This window comes from Felis catus, chromosome X, assembly GCF_018350175.1.
Source record: "Felis catus isolate Fca126 chromosome X, F.catus_Fca126_mat1.0, whole genome shotgun sequence".
NCBI classification, from domain to species: Eukaryota; Metazoa; Chordata; class Mammalia; order Carnivora; family Felidae; genus Felis; species Felis catus.
In genome coordinates this window covers 5027981-5044274 of record NC_058386.1, presented here as the reverse complement: position 1 = coordinate 5044274, position 16294 = coordinate 5027981, and the positions used below count along the sequence as shown (strand labels likewise).

Genomic DNA, 16294 nt, shown 5'->3' with positions numbered 1-16294 from the left:
ACTGAGCCACCAGGTGCCCCTACATTTTTAAATTTAAAGTTATTTCCTATGGCAAAAGAAAAAAAAATCTATCTAAACCACTCTCCCTCCCCCAAGCAAAAGTCCTCTGTAAGAAACTATTAGATACACCAAAGCAGATGTGGAAATATTCTGAGGCGTGGACGGATCCATCTAGTTACTGAAGATCTTTGCGATGGCCCTGAAGGTGATTGGGTGGATAAGGCAAAGGTCTGGAGGAGTTTTTCTCCTACTCCTTCACTAGCTGGTCAAACCCTTTCTCCTAAGAGAGAACGAGGTGCTTTTGCTGATGCAGCTAAAGGAATGTAAGAAATTAGAGACCGAAATGCCCGTTCCCCAGCTCATCAACTTCATCCATGACACGAATCTAAGTCCTTCCTTGCAAAAGTCCCTGAGGAGACAAAGCTCCCACACAGAATCTCTACTCATTGTGGAGTCCATCAACACAAAACAAGAACTACCAGGTCCTGTCATGTACCAGACACCATTATGGGTCTGTGGATGCCAGAGGGAACAGGACAGACACGATCCTGGGCTTCTTGAATTATGCAGGATGTAGAGAGACAAAAATAAACAGATGACTAAATATAAATTGTGTCCTGTTAGGCTGTGATAAGCACAAAAATAATAATAATAGAGCAGGATGAGAGATAAGCAGTATGGGGATAGTGGTATAAATACCACAACCACCTCCCTGTAGTTATTCTTAACCAAACCTTTCCCTCTAGCCCCTCTCCATATAAACACGTCCAGATGGGTTATCTTTTGGTTGGAGCTGTATGTTTCTTCTCGTTACTAATGTGATCACACAGGAAAAGCATCAAGCATACCTCGATCCTTACTATCGGCTCTCAAGAGCTGTTTTATCTCCATTGTAAATATTCTTCATGCTGCACACACTAGGTTATTTCTTCTCGTGGTTATGGAGTTTTAGTCAAAGTGCCTGCAATTAACTTTTCTTTGCAAAGGACAGGACTCATTTATTTTTACTTGTTAAAACCTTCATTCTGTCAGCATGTGCTGGGAACCTGCCCCTCCATCCCAGTGTAGGGTGTCACAGAACCAAAGTCCCTAAAGCCTTATCCCTTCCTTTGGAGACCTCGCCAGAGGTGGGAGACTGAGGTGTAAACAAGTAATTTAGACAAGTGTCAACTGTGCCACCTCTGATGCTTATACGTAGATCTGGACAGTCCCACATCTTCCTCCAGAATAACAGAGAGGCGTATTGTGTGGTCACCTAATCTCTCCACAAGAACCTGGGCAGAATTTTTTTTTCTTTCAGAGGGGAGTCATTGAAACGTGTATTAGAATACTTTTGACTTCGGGGCGCCTGGGTGGCTCAGTCAGCTAAGTGTCCAACTTCAGCTCCGGTCATGATCTCATGGTTTGTGGGTTTGAGTCCCACATCAGGCTCTGTGCCGACAGCTCAGAGCGTGGAGCCTGCTTCAGATTCTGTACCTTCCTCTCTCTCTTCCCTTCCTTCCTTCGCTCACTCTCTGACTCAAAAATATAAACGTTAAAACAAAAAAGAAGCAGACATTATTTTTTGCTACCTGAAGCCCTAATTGGGAATTTGAATTATGATTAGGTTTCTCACTGACAGAAAGGGTTGGAAAAACACCTGAAGCCCAGGGACAAGGGCAACTCTGGAGACCTCACCTGATGAAGATCATGCATCTCCAAGAGAATAGCCACAAACACAACGCAGGGTGCAGAAGCGCCAGCCCCTGAATCTGAACCCCAAATTTCAGTCTCTCGATCAACCTGACGAAGGTCCAATGTGAACTGGCCACAGATCAGTCAACTATCCAACTTGAATCAGTCTTAAATCAATCAACCTTGAGTCAGCCAACCTTGAATTAGTCTTAAATCAATCAACCTTGAGTCAACCAACCTTGAATCAGTCAATCTTGAATCAATCAACCTTGACTCCACCTTGAATCAACTCAACCTTGAAACAATCAGCTACCCAAAAGAGCAGTGCTCATGCAACTTGGGCATAACCACTGGGGCCAACCTCTCTCAGGTACAATTTCCAGAGAAGGGGGAGGAAGCTATACAATGAGATATTCACAGGCAGCTCACCCCCTGCTTTGGTAACATCACTGCACCTAGGACAACTTATGTGAGCAACAGTGAAAGTGGCATTGAGGGAAGGCAAAGAAGGTTGGACACATTTACTCAGAAGGCTGACTCAGTAACTGTCGTCAAGCAAATGAAGAGTCATTATGGAGAGAACTCTGGCCAACTCTTCCTAATCTTCATAGAGCAGGAATAAATGGATTTAAGTGCCAACAAGGGAAGGTTAGGTGTGAGATTAAAAAGGATGTCTTGACAGTAAAAGTTATTAAGCATTAACCAAAGATTCTTGGTCATAAAAGGCATTAAAAGAGATCCAAGCCTTCATTTTAAAAATCACTTAGGTTACCATTTCTTTTATAGAAAATTGATTGTTATAAAAAGGCGTTAGGATGGAAAAACAATTACCAGAAGAAACAAACAATTTTTATAATAACACTTGAGATTTGGGAATTAGGCAATTGCATGACATCCAAAGAATGAGAACTAATAGAAAAGACTGGTTGTAGGTCAAGTATTTTTTGGCCAAATACATACACTAGGAAGATAATGAAGGTCACTACTGTTTATCACTTTGGGTTTTGAGTGCTATATCCTGGGACTTCCCCTAGACAAGAACGTTGTTTTAATGAAGTGCCCTGGGTAATTATAATCATTTGAAGGACTTCCAACTCAGATCCACCCTATTCCAAAACTTTGTATTGATAGGAAGACCCTGGGTTTGTTCTTACCAGCTTGAAACACCAACAGCAACATATTGTATCACCAGGATTGTCACAGAAGTTTACTAGACAGACATTTGTAATTCATTCCAACAAACTGTGGAAATTAAAGCACCCAGGCAAGGTGTACGGAATTGTAAACGTGGGAGATTCTGTATGGAAAAGTGAAAGAAAACTACAAAATGTCAGTTACACATTAGTAATGATGGATATGTAAATGCTTAAGAGGAAATATCCAAGTTTTTCCATGTATTATCATCTAACTTGTGTCTACAGCAGCACTGGGTATCCATATTTAATTATTTTCAATCGCCCGTCTTTACAGTCATTGCCTGTTAATTTCACTTTATTGAGTCAAAGTTCAGCTTCAACTCTTGAATCGAGCATTGGTTGGGAAACCGTGTGTTATTCCTTATAGCATTTACTTAGATTACAGGAGAGTAAATCAGGCAGATGAGGCAGTATGGGAATTGTTGAAGTAAACCCATCAGTTGCCACACTGTGTTCTTTGCATCCAAGTCTGTACATGGTAATGCTTCCTTACATACTGCCCCCCCCCAAAAGGCACATAGCACACATTCACCATTTTGAGTGTTTTGTTATTGCTGTTGCTATTGTTGAGCTATTAGGCAAATGCGGGAAACCTCTTTTCTGTTATATCACTTGGACCAAGTAAAAGAAAGCATATATACAATGGAGTACTCAGGGATTAGTGAAAAGTTATCAAGTGGAACAACACACACACACACACACACACACACACACACACACACACAATGTATTCTTTCATTGAAAAACATCTATGCATTGATTAGCTCCAGTGTACTAGGGACTTTACAAGTGAAAGTTACAAGCAAACAGACAATTAAAATATAATGTAAATCTTTTTCTAATTAAGGAAAGTTCAGCGTGATGTTCAAACTCAGACGTGTAGCACAGTGACCCAATTTGTGTATGTCATCTGTTCCCTGATGGCCTTGACTGCTACATGCAGTGTCTTCCCTAATTACCTACACCCAGAAAGTGGTTTTACCAGTGTACTTCTGGGGTTGCGTTATATTCAGACAAGCCTCCTGCTATGCTCTGCATGAAATGGAGTCTGAGAGGCAGCTTTTCCCAATGTCCAAGATATTATTATTATTTCTTTACCATTATTGTTGCTATTGACTTGTTTTACATTTTTACATCTCGTTTTACCGAGAACTTTGGCTTAGGATCCAAGGGAAATCCTACCCTTGGGCCGTCCAGACCTCCAGTTCAGAGTTACAACAATGAGCAACCCTTCCCTTAGTGCAGGAAGCTGACTCCTACACACGAAGAGCTGTTGGGCCCATTCCCCTAAAGTCTGCCAAGAGCTAAATTGGGCCAGGGAGGCAGAATCACAGAGGATTTTGAGTGTTTTCTGGATGACCTAAATAAGCACAGTCCATTTTCAGGAACTGCCGTCCAAAGTCTTATCTTTGAAGCCCAGATAGAAAATTACTGATCTCACTTGCTTGGTCCACAGAGTCAGAAAATGATACGATTAGTATTTCAACCAGAAATGTGCCACCTACTATTCCACCAACAGAGACCTGCAACCTGATGCTAGATAACACCACTGCTCCTTGATGGAGCAAAGCAGTGGATAATGTGTGAGTGTCTGTGTGTGAGAGGGTGGCAAATGATAATGCAGGGTCTGGAACTAAATCTCATAAAATGCAGGGTCGACATTCTCCTTATTATGTAGGCTCCATCAAACGCATCTTTCAGCTGAGTGTTAATTCAAAAGTTACACGACAGTAGTACTAGCCCTTGGTGGATGTGTTCACCGACCGGTTCAGTGCATTGACGGTCCTGCTTCTCCATCACAGGCACTGTCTTATGACTCCCCCCAAAACAAATCCACCCTCCCAGGTAAGGATGAGGTAAGGATTTGAGAGGTGGTTCTTCTTAAGGAAGGTGTGGGTTGGTGAGACAGGAAAGAGAAAAGCCAATGAAGACTGTGTTAACAAGTGAGTACCCCTGTGGAAAGCAGGGACTCAATCCTCTAGGAGAAAATGTATCAAAGTTGTCCAAGGAAGGGGCCAAGAAGCTGGGACATTTTATATCAACTCCAACTGTTGCTGGTTGAGGATCATTAGCAAAGTACCAGCCCAGCGTGTCCAGGTTGCTCCTACCTGGGATCAGAGAATACCCACTAGGGTGATCTTTGGGGACAGTGTGAATATGGGCTGAGTGAATCCAGCATGTTAAATTCCACACTGATGTCCCATTGTACAGTTAGAGCTCACATAGACCAGCAAAAGGTCCAATATTATCAATATCCCATCCAAGAAGCCCATCCAAGACTTTGTCCACAACTGTTAGGAGATCTTACACAATCAAATGGTATCTTCCCCAACCTGGACATTCTTGGACACATGACTCCTATTGGTAGCCATGGAGCATCAGGTTGGACATTCCTTCCCCTGGGATTAAGCATTTTACTTAAACTGGTGTGACTTTCTTCTGTTACATCTTTCAGTGGGTAACAGCTTTTCGTGTCCCTCAAAATTGCCTCTTACCAGTGAGTCTGGGTTGGATGGCTGGGTGGGCACAGGTGCCACCTTGGGAACCCACTGACCCATGTATGTCCACTTAGCCATCTTCACTCAACCTGAGATTGTAATGTTTAACTTACGTTAAGTCTGCCGACAAGGCAGAACAGCGTTAAGACTGAAAGGGAAGAGACGGGAGTGTGAAGCATGTAAACCCACCTGAAAACAATATTAAAAATCCCTGAACCCTTCTGTCATAGTAAAAAAAAAAAGTATTCTGCTACACTTTCCCTGTCCCTGTGCAACTCTTTCCAGATAAGTGTCAATACATGGAAATTGTCTCAAATCTGCCGAACGGAAGCCCATACCTATTTGGCACTTTCCCAATTCTAGAGCCAAAAGAAACAAAAACACAAACAGCTTTGGGTAGTGCCTAAGTGATAGGTCCATAGCTTTGGAATATATCTCTAAATGAAAGGCACACTTCCAAGCAAAACCCTTCACAGTCCCCAGACCTGTGCGTCTAAAATCAAGGGAAAGGAAAGCTACCTTCTTCCCATTAGCTTTTCTGCCTGTGAAAATAACATCTTATTTGTTTTGTTGTAGGTGTCATACTGATGATGGTCCAAGGTCTTCGGACTCCCTGAATTTTTGGCAAAATCACCCCTCACTCAGGGTGAACTTCCGTGGGAGGACTTCTGAAATAGGTAGTTAAGTAAGTAGATTGCTACTTTACTATAACCAAAAGTTAACTCTGATTGCTGAGGGTGTCTTCACAGGCAATAATGGTCCCTGGTTATGTCTGCAGGGCCTGTCAAAAGACAGACTTTTCAGGCATACTTACGAGACAGACAGAGCTAAACGCATATAACATGATTCAATTCACACATCTGCTCTTTCTTATCACCTACATCATTGCATGTGACCTGTTTGGGGCACGTTGATAACGGAACTCTCCCAAGATCGAGAGAAGAATTTCCATTTTAGAAGCGCCAAGGAACGTAGTAAAATTCAGCAAGAGCGATTCCAAACTTGAGAAGTTCATCAATATTTATGCAGCTGGATTACAGTCATTTACAGATGATGCAATCAGCATTAGAAGCTATCTTGTGGGAGTTAATTTTCAAGATTAAATGTATGCAGTAGTCATGTTTGGGTACTTAAATGTCTGTTACCTGGGTCTAAATGCCAGACTTACAGTCACCTCGAAAAGTGCATGTTGAAATAATCAGCTTTCATTGATTTCATCATATACTCTTGCGCTAAGTGGTAAGTTAATTGACAGTGTGTGCAGTTAAGATATTTCACAATTTGGGGATGGATGGCAAAATATAACTTTAAAATGCATTTTGCTTAAGCAATGTTGAACATATCATTTGGAGAGTTTCAGAAACCTTGACATTTATTTTTTTTTTTATTAGTTTTATTTTTGAGAGGCAGAGAGAGACAGAGTGCGAGCGGAGTAGGGGCAGAGAGAGAGGAAAACACAGAATCTGAAGCAGGCTCCAGGTTCTGAGCTATGAGCTCAGAGCCTGATGTGGGACTCGAACCCATGAACCGTGAGGCCATGACCAGAGCTGAAATCAGACACTCAACCGACTGAGCCACCCAGGCGCCCCAAACCTTGACATTTAAATCCAAGTGCTGGGGCTCCTGGGTGGCTCAGTCGGTTGGGCGTCTGACTTCAGCTCAGGTCACAATCTCGCGGTCCGTGAGTTCGAGCCCCGCGTTGGGCTCTGGGCTGATGGCTCAGAGCCTGGAGCCTGCTTCCGATTCTGTGTCTCCCTCTCTCTCTGCCCCTCCCCCATTCATGCTCTGTCTCTCTCTGTCTCAAAAATAAATAAACGTTAAATCCAAGTGCTCACTTTGGTATTCGAACATGGCAGATGTAGATTGGTATGGATTTACTCAAGTGTAGTATAATAGCAAACTGGACTTGGTAGCTCGCCCAGTACTTTTCAAACATGAAATTCAAGTAAATGAAGAACGTATTTCCACCTTAATTATTCATGTGTAAGAGTGGAGCAGAAACACTTGCTCCCGTAGAGCCAGGCACAAAGTCTAGCATACAATGGGTAATCAATGCATGCTCATTAAGTAGATAAGAGGGACTGGAGGGCAATGTTTAAACAAATTTCATGGTCAGAGGCAATTGTTTGAAAAAGTTATACCAGCCTTCCCCATCAGGACTTGGGGGGACAATATCCGTAGCTTGAAGTGATCCATCATGGACCTGCCAATATTATTCCATTATTTGTGATGAGAAATGAGAAGATTTTGTTGAAATTGTCATCAGGAAGTCTTGGTGATGTTTGAGAAGCATTCCACAGCAGTGCTGGAAGACAGCAGATTTCTACACATGGCAGAGTGAATGTCCTGTGAATGTTAAGTAGGGGCGCCTGGGTGGCTCAGATGGCTAAGCGTCCAACTTTGGCTGGGGTCATGATCTCATGGTTCATGGGTTTAAGCCCCGTGATGGGCTCTATGCTGACAGCCCAGAGCCCAGAGCCTGCTTCAGATTGTGTGTCTCCCTCTCTCTTTCAGCCCCTCTCCTGCTCACGGTCTATCTCTGTCTCTCTGTCTCTCAAAAATAAATAAACATTAAAAAAGATTTTAAAAAGTGAATGCTAAACTTTATCACTTTGGGTTTGTTGGAAATCCACATATATCACAAGACAGTTGAACATTTTCCCAAAAAATATGCAACGGCAATGTGTTCATGAAAATGGTCATACTTTTTTTTAAGGCAGAATGAGATTATCATTAAGTAAACCCGAATGGTTTGTTTTACGAAAAAAAAATCATCACCCTAATAAATAACCTGTCTGCTCTTTGGTGTTACTGAATACGTTTAGTTATCCAAAATCAATATAAGGTATATGCCTACATTATTTCATATGTGGTTTATCTTCTCGAAACTTGTTCTTTAGTATGAGTAAATAACTCCCATGTACTTTCCCTCAAGGACACAAACAAAAATGTCCTCTCAATGTAAATACATGAGACAATGTAGATGTTTCTTGATGCTTTGTCCAGATGTGTGAGAAACTCGGAGTGCTGAATGCAGGATTGTCAGGGTACCCTTTCAAGTTAGGTATTAGGTATGATAGAGAATGGGCAACCCCCTTTCAAGTTAGGTATTGGGTGTGATCCAGAAGGGGCATCTCTTCAAAGTAGGTACAGGGTACGATCCAGATAGGGCAAAGTACTGAGTATGATCCAGAATGGGTAACCTGTCAAGTTCAATACTGATTATGATCCAGAATGGGCATCTCTTCAAGGATACATGCTGGCTTCAGTACAGAATAGGCACCTCTTCAGGGTAGGTTCTGGGTACAATCCAGAATGGGCATCGCTTCAAGTTAGACACCCAATCCAAATAGATACTCAGTACAATCCAGAATGGACATCTCTTCAAGGGAGGCACTATCTACAATCGAGAAGGGGAACCACTTCATGATAGGTACTGAGTACATCCAGAATAAGCACCTGTTCAACGTTCGTACTAGGTATGATCCAAAATGGGCACTTCATCAAGTTTGATACTGGGATTGACTCAGAATGGGCTTGGGCAACTGTGACTCATTGCCCCCTGCCTGTTTTCATTTAGCCCACAAACTAAGAACAGGATTTGCATTTTTAAATCATCAGGGAACAAATTAAAAGAAGGGCAATATCTCATGGTATGTGAAAATTATATGAAATTCAACATTTAGTGTCTACACATCAAGTTTTATTGAACATAGCCTTGCCTGTTTGGATAAGTGTTGCCTGTAGCTAATTCCACTCTACAACAGCAAAACCGAGTAATTACAATGGGGATCACAAGGCCCCCAGAGCCAAAAGTATTTACTTTCTGGTCCCAAACAGAAAACATTTGCTGCTGTCGATGTCTGGCCTAGCACTTTCGAATACATGAAGGTTAGATTAAGTTTAAAAAACTGTAAAGTGATCTTATTTTACTGTAAAACTATAAAGTGATCTCTTTAATATTTTATAGTACAAATATTTGAAAATGCTCAATAATAAATGATTTGGATAGAGAAAATCCCAAACCACTAAGAACTGACTAAGAAGGCAAAAGCCAAGAAGTTAAATAAAAGTGAATACATACATTAAAAAAATAAGTTGGGGAATCTATAATTATATACAAACTTGACCCTGAGCTCCAGGCACACTGGCTAAAAATGAGAAGAAACTTTTCCTCAGTCTCTCTCTCTCAGGCCTGAGAGTAATTTCTTAAGTGTCTTTCTACCACCACTTGTTATTAGAAAAAATACTACCGGTAAGCTTCATGAAATAGGTCTTTGATTAGTAAGAAATTGTATACAGAGAAAGAGTCCCAAAGCTTGGGATCATGGCCAAAGCAGAGGGTGGTACCTATTTAAACTAAATCTGGATTCTTCGTGTTTAAAGCTCCCAGGACCCAGATGGCATCTCTTTCTCCTTGGAAACATGTTGGAGGGAGATTACTCACATATAATGTTTTAAACCCTGAGGCCTGATTTACTCTAGAAAATGTTTGTATCATGAAGGAGGGTCTCCATCCCAGGGTGCTGCTATTTTCCATGCAGGACTTCCAGCATGCAAATTCATGATACTAAAATAAGGTATAGAGAAAGGCTGTGGAAATGAGGAGTACGGAGTGGTAACCATCCATCGTCATTGGGAGGTGAGGTTTTCACTTGCATGACCTAAAGGAACACACTGAGGACCTCAAGCCAACACTGTTCTTTGGAAGATTTTAAAATCAGAACCTCAGGAAATCCCTGAGAATTTCATTTCAACTCAGGAGTTCTCTTGAATACGTTATTTTGTTGGTAAACAAGGACACTATGTCAGCAAAGTTAAAGGAGTTAATAGAATCTGTATTTTGGCCTCTTTTTGCACAAAATAGATGGACCTCTTTCTGTCCCAAAGGAAGAGTCACCCATATTTTGTCCTTAAGTATGCACAATGGTAATATCTTTCCAGAGGCAAAATGTCATGACAAGGCTGGGCGTAGGACACCTGTCCGAATAGCAAACTTGAATTCCTCCTAACAACATGCAACAAATGGGAAAGAATATGACCTCAATTCTTGCAAACAAATAATTGCCTATTCTAAGTGAACACAGAGTTCTCATCGCTAATCAGCAGAGACAATGACTTTGTCCAAATGGGCCCTCATTGAAAGTTCTCATGTCATTCTGGAGAAGACTTGGCGACTTGTGATTTGAACAAAACACAGAGAGATTAAAATATCCAATAAATCTATGATTTAAATGGGGGCCCTGATGAGACCTCCCGACCATTCAATTACAGAGGATTTCAGTATGTGATGACCAAAACTGCTTGGAGATCACATTCTTACCTTGAAGATCAGAAGTCTTCATTTCACTATGAAACAGCAGACATGCTGGGAAGTGATGCTTGCCCATCTGATCTGAATTTGTGTGCATTCTTTTCTAAAAGTCACCTTGGGGGGCTTCTCACAGGAAGAGGATGATATCCATAAGACACTAGCCACGAAAGCACATTGCAGCAGGACAGGAAATTCGGGAGAACAAGGACACACTAGTGGCCTCAACTGGAAAGCATGTAGCAGACTCAACCAGAAGCTATGTCTGAACTGCAGACTTGAAGTCAACCTTATTTGTCCCCTGACTCCACATGGACAAAGCAACCTGATTCGGTCCAGTGACATGGTTCAGGTCTGTGCAGTGTCCAGTATGTCCCTCCACAACAACATCTAGGGACACTCACTAATTTTATTATGGAGCAGGTGCTTTCAGGAAAGGCATGTAATTTGTATGAACACTGCATTAACATTATAGTATACCAAATTTATTTATTTTTTAAATGTTTGTTTAATTTTTAGAGAGATAGACAGAGCGTGAGTGGGAAAGGGGCAAAGACGGAAGGAGACAAAGAATCTGAAGCAGTCTCCAGGATCTGAGCTGTTAGCATGAGACTGATGTGGGGCTTGAACCCACAAACCGTGAGATCATGACCTGAGCCTAAGTTGAATGCTTAACCGACTGAGCCACCCAGGCGCCCCTATACTGTAGCAAATTTATACAAGACATGACGTTCTTGAAATTTTGTACCTCTACCAACTGATACTTATCAATGTCATTCAAGAAAACCAATAAATAAATTATTATGCATGGTGTTATCTTAATGCTACCACTAACTCAATCCATTTCAGTATTATGAACTGTAACATGGGCACATTATGTGTCATAATTCAGTAAGAAACTATCAATAATTTGTCCGGATAAAGTATGAATGACACCATAATTTCTAAGGATTAGTGGCCCAATTAATCCTTATATATATCCTTTCAACAGTATCTTCTTAAAAGCAGGTTAATTTTTAGTCTTCACAAGGACTGGAATGAACTCACAATATTCCACACCTACCTTATTATTGGCTACAAGCTATACATATGATATTTTTTAAGAAAAAAAGTCAGAGTTTCCCTAGAGAACATTTAGTGAACTTTGAATTCAACACTCATTCATGATAGTGACCATTACTGAAACAGGAAAAGAAGTAACCATCTTACCTAATCAACTACTACAAACGTATAGTTCATAGCAAATGCAAGACAGAAATCATTCCTGTTGTACTATGCACGGAAGGACACATACTATGTAATAACAAAACAAATGCATAAATTGAAAGGATAAGGACTGGAAAGAAAACAAATGAATGGCTTGAAGATGAAATGATCGCTACGTGGAAACCCCCAAATAATCAGCATACCAATTATTGAACAAATGGTAGAATTTACCAGGTTGGGCTACGATAAGATCAATATAAAAGTTTATTGCATTTAAAGTTATCAGAAATGACTTACAATAAATATTTTCGAAAATTATGGTTTATCATCCAATGTCTGGTACCTTGTAAAGTTAAACATGCTAGAAGTTTATAGAGAAACACCTTACAGTAGACTTAGGTAAATTCTTTGGTCAGGTACAATTGTTGTTTCGCAATGGACAATTAGTCATTGGAAAGAATGAATAGACTCATCCTGAAACACACCGATACATGTATGGAAAAAGGATATTAATAGAGGTAGCAATGCACTAACTTGGGGACTCATCAATTAATATGACAAGATAATTGGTGATCAATAGAAAAGCTAAGGGACATGGACTACTTTTCATGTCTTTGTTTTTTTTTTTTAAGTTTTATTTACTTATTGAGAGAGAGTGTACATGGGACAGGGTTAGAGAGAGAAGGAGAGCGAATCCCAAGCAGGGTCCGCTCAGCACAGAGCCTGACCTGGGGCTCGATGCCACAATCACAAGATTATGACCTCAGCGGTATGAAGAGTTGGATGTTTAATTGATTGAGCCACTACCCACACACGCCTGGACTTTTCCTCTCATGTCTTTTTTTTTAAGAGCTATATTTGCATAGTGAAAGCCATGACTTATTTGTGAACTATATCTCTGTGGTTTTTATTATTTTTTAAATTTTTTTTCAACATTTATTTATTTTTGGGACAGAGAGAGACAGAGCATGAATGGGGGAGGGGCAGAGAGAGAGGGAGACACAGAATCGGAAACAAGCTCCAGGCTCTGAGCCATCAGCGCAGAGCCTGACGCGGGGCTCGAACTCACCGACTGCGAGATCGTGACCTGGCTGAAGTCGGACGCTTAACCGACTGCGCCACCCAGGAGCCCCAATCTCTGTGGTTTTTAAAAAATGTTTATTTTTGAGAAACACAGAGAGAGACAGAAGGCGAGTAGGGGAGGCACAGAGAGAGAGAGAGAGAGAGTCAGAGACACAGAATCTAAAGCAGGCTCCAGGCTCTGAGCTGTCAAGACAGAGCCCGACGCGGGGCTCAAACTCACCAACCATGAATCGTGACTCGAGCTGAAGTTGAATGCTTATCTGACTGAGCCACCCAGGCGCCCCTCATTTTATATCTTAAACAAACCTCATTACTGATAGATGAAGGACATGAAAAAGAAACCTGTTACAGGATTTTATGAGAAAATATACTGTAATGTTTCTCGGGGTAGGGAAAATATATTTTGGACCTAATCCATCAAGAAATACCCAACATTCTATTAGATAGGTTGTTCTGCCTGTGATATTTATTGGGTTCCCTTCAGCTTTAAAAAGCTCATGTGTGCATATGATTGAAACAATCTCATTCTATACATAAAAGCATGTTCCATTAAGAGCAAATGCCTTACTCATTCTTCCAAATTTTCCAAGTTTTCAGGCTTACAAGTTTCTAACGTAGTGAAAATGCTCCCTGGATACTGCTGAGCAATTTTGTAAATTGAGTTTGTGAACTTGACCCTGAGTTCCTCCAAAGAATTGGGTTTTGATGAATGAACAATCAGACTAAGGTATCTGCATCAATCCTCTGTTCATATACAATTATTAAAACTTAAAATTGCACATGGCCCTTATGACTCCCCCTCTAATTGGGATGTGGTCAAAATGGAATATTCCCCCAGCATGGATCTGGGAAAATAAAGGGCTTCTGTTTGTAACTATGATGTGGAGAATGGAATAGGTTCCCATAGCAATTAAACCATTAGGGGAATAAAAAACAGCTCTGAAATTATCCTAGGTTTCAGTTAAATATGTGCGGAAGAATCTCAAAAGAACATTTTTGTATACAAGCTATGCCATTTTTAAAAGACACCGTAGGAAAGAGATCTGTGTGCAAGGCCCACTGATATGCACAGATAAATGACTGTTTCCCAGGTTCTGTAATTGTGATATTGTAAACTAGCCAGATCTCTCCTAAGACCCATAGGAGCAAGACATTTCATTTTTGAAAACTCTCTAGCAAAAATATGTTTTTAATAATACAACCCTAAGTGTTCACTCTCATGGTCCGCACTGCGGTGTTTCTATCATAAAGACCGCATGGGAGCTATACTGCCCGGAGCCAGCTGCGAGAACATAGGTGCGTTGGAAAACTTAGCCAAGGCAAGCCTTAGAACTCATTCTCCAGTCTAGAAAGAATTATTCCTGTACATGTCTTTAGGGACGCCCTTCTTCTGCCCCTAGAAACACAATATATAACTAAACTTTGACTTCTCTTCAACCTTTCACCAAAAATGACCTAAATGCCAAGGTTACTGTGTGGGCTTTATTGAAAAAGCAACTTGTTAATTCGTATTTTACCTAGTTGCTTAATTAACAGAGAATGAGATTAAGCATCTACCTACATTCCATTGTCTCTTCCCCACTTGAAAATGTTTTCATTTTATACTCAGATGTGCAAACAAATGTTATGACATCTTGATTTATTGAAAAGTAGATCTAATCCTCCCCACTTCATTAAGAGAGGGAGATGATCACACACTGTCAACCCATCAAATCTGAGCAGGACAGTTCCTTCCATTCATGTTCTTACATGGCTTGGTCTTCTGGATAAAGGCTCAGTCTACCATGGCCCCACTAAGAAACTCTTATTTCCAAGATGACATCTGTGTCCATTGGCAAACCACCATGACTTCATGGTGCTCAGGAGAAGGAAGACTGGATACACATTGCTTCCCTGAGTGCTCACACACAAACCCGTGTGGTCTGGATCCTGGACTTGGTCATATCTGTGTCATCTATCCTTCTGGGAAGGTGTGCCATGCACCCCTGGTCCCCAAGCCTGTACAGGGAAGCCTTCAATCCCTCTCTGCAGCCTCTGTTGACCCTGTGCCCTTCTCAGCACCTCTGTACCTCCTCATTACACTTACATAAACTTCTACGTTCCCTACATGTCACACAAAAGTTCAGGTGAGCCACACCCCACTCCTCCAACCTATGAAGTCACAACTCTCAGGCAATATCTCTGTATCCTTCCCAAACCATGAGAGACCACAAGCCATTGTGACAATTGGCTTTCTTTGAGAGCACTGTCATGGCCCCAGTAGACACCAGGGAGACAGGCTCTAGCATTCCAGGACATTTTCAGTTGGGGAAAATGAGGTTTCTAATCACTACACACTGTAGGCTTCTCAATTCATTACCTGTGTCTATCTCATATCCCCCTTCAAGAAGGTGCCAAGAAGCCAGCCCAGTCTTAAGAAGTGCTATGGCATGAATGTTTGTGACCAGCCATAACCCACCTCTAAATGGTTTTCCCTACTGGGCTGGTATTTGGAGATGGGGCCTCTGGCAGGTGTTTAGGTCATAAGGGTAGAGCCCTCAAAATGGAATTAGTTCCCTTATAAAATAGACCCCAGAGAGATCTCCCACCCCTTTGGCAATGTGAAGACATAGCAAGAAGACGGCCATCTATGAACTAGGAAATGGGTTCTCACAAGACACTGAATCTACCTGTGCCTTGATCTTGGGCTTGTGGCCTCCACAACTACAAGAAATGAATTTCTGTTGCTTATTAAGCCACCGAGTCCATGGTATCTGTTATAGCAGCCCGAGAAGTATGAGACAGGGGCAGAAGTTTTCAAGACACCACTGAAGAACCCAGATTTGGCCAGAGATTGCTATTGACAATTCTTATTCAAGTCCTCTGAGAACCAAATTAATGAAAACAAAAATATTGTGCTAGTTAGTCACATTTTACTTAGCAAAGAACATCACTGAGTAGAAGAATATTCACTGGGTTTCCAGACAATTTCATCTCATGCCTTCTTCACTCTTTTCTTTAATATTTAATGATGGAGCCACCCCCAAGCAATATGTACCAGCCAGGGTACTAAAATGATACTCCATGGTGTTCCTCACACCTGCAGATAAAACCCTTCCTACGATGACATTCAAACAGGCCTGCATTATACCTGAGTGGAGGTCAAAGTATTTCATGCAGGACCAAGCTTGGGAACTGATCATTTATCCATTTTCAGGCCCCTGGGAGTCCTCTATTCTGACCCACTGCAAAATTTCAATTCTGGGACTGCTGGGCAAGAATGTTTTGTCTGGACGCACAGAGGGATCACTAGAAGAATTACAGCCCACTGTCCAACTAAGTCCAAT

General features: G+C 41.4%; 1 pseudogene; it reads left to right on the top strand.

Moving 5' to 3' along the window:
• Positions 1 to 16294, top strand: part of LOC101083240 — a 60176-nt pseudogene that overhangs the window by 30194 nt on the left and 13688 nt on the right.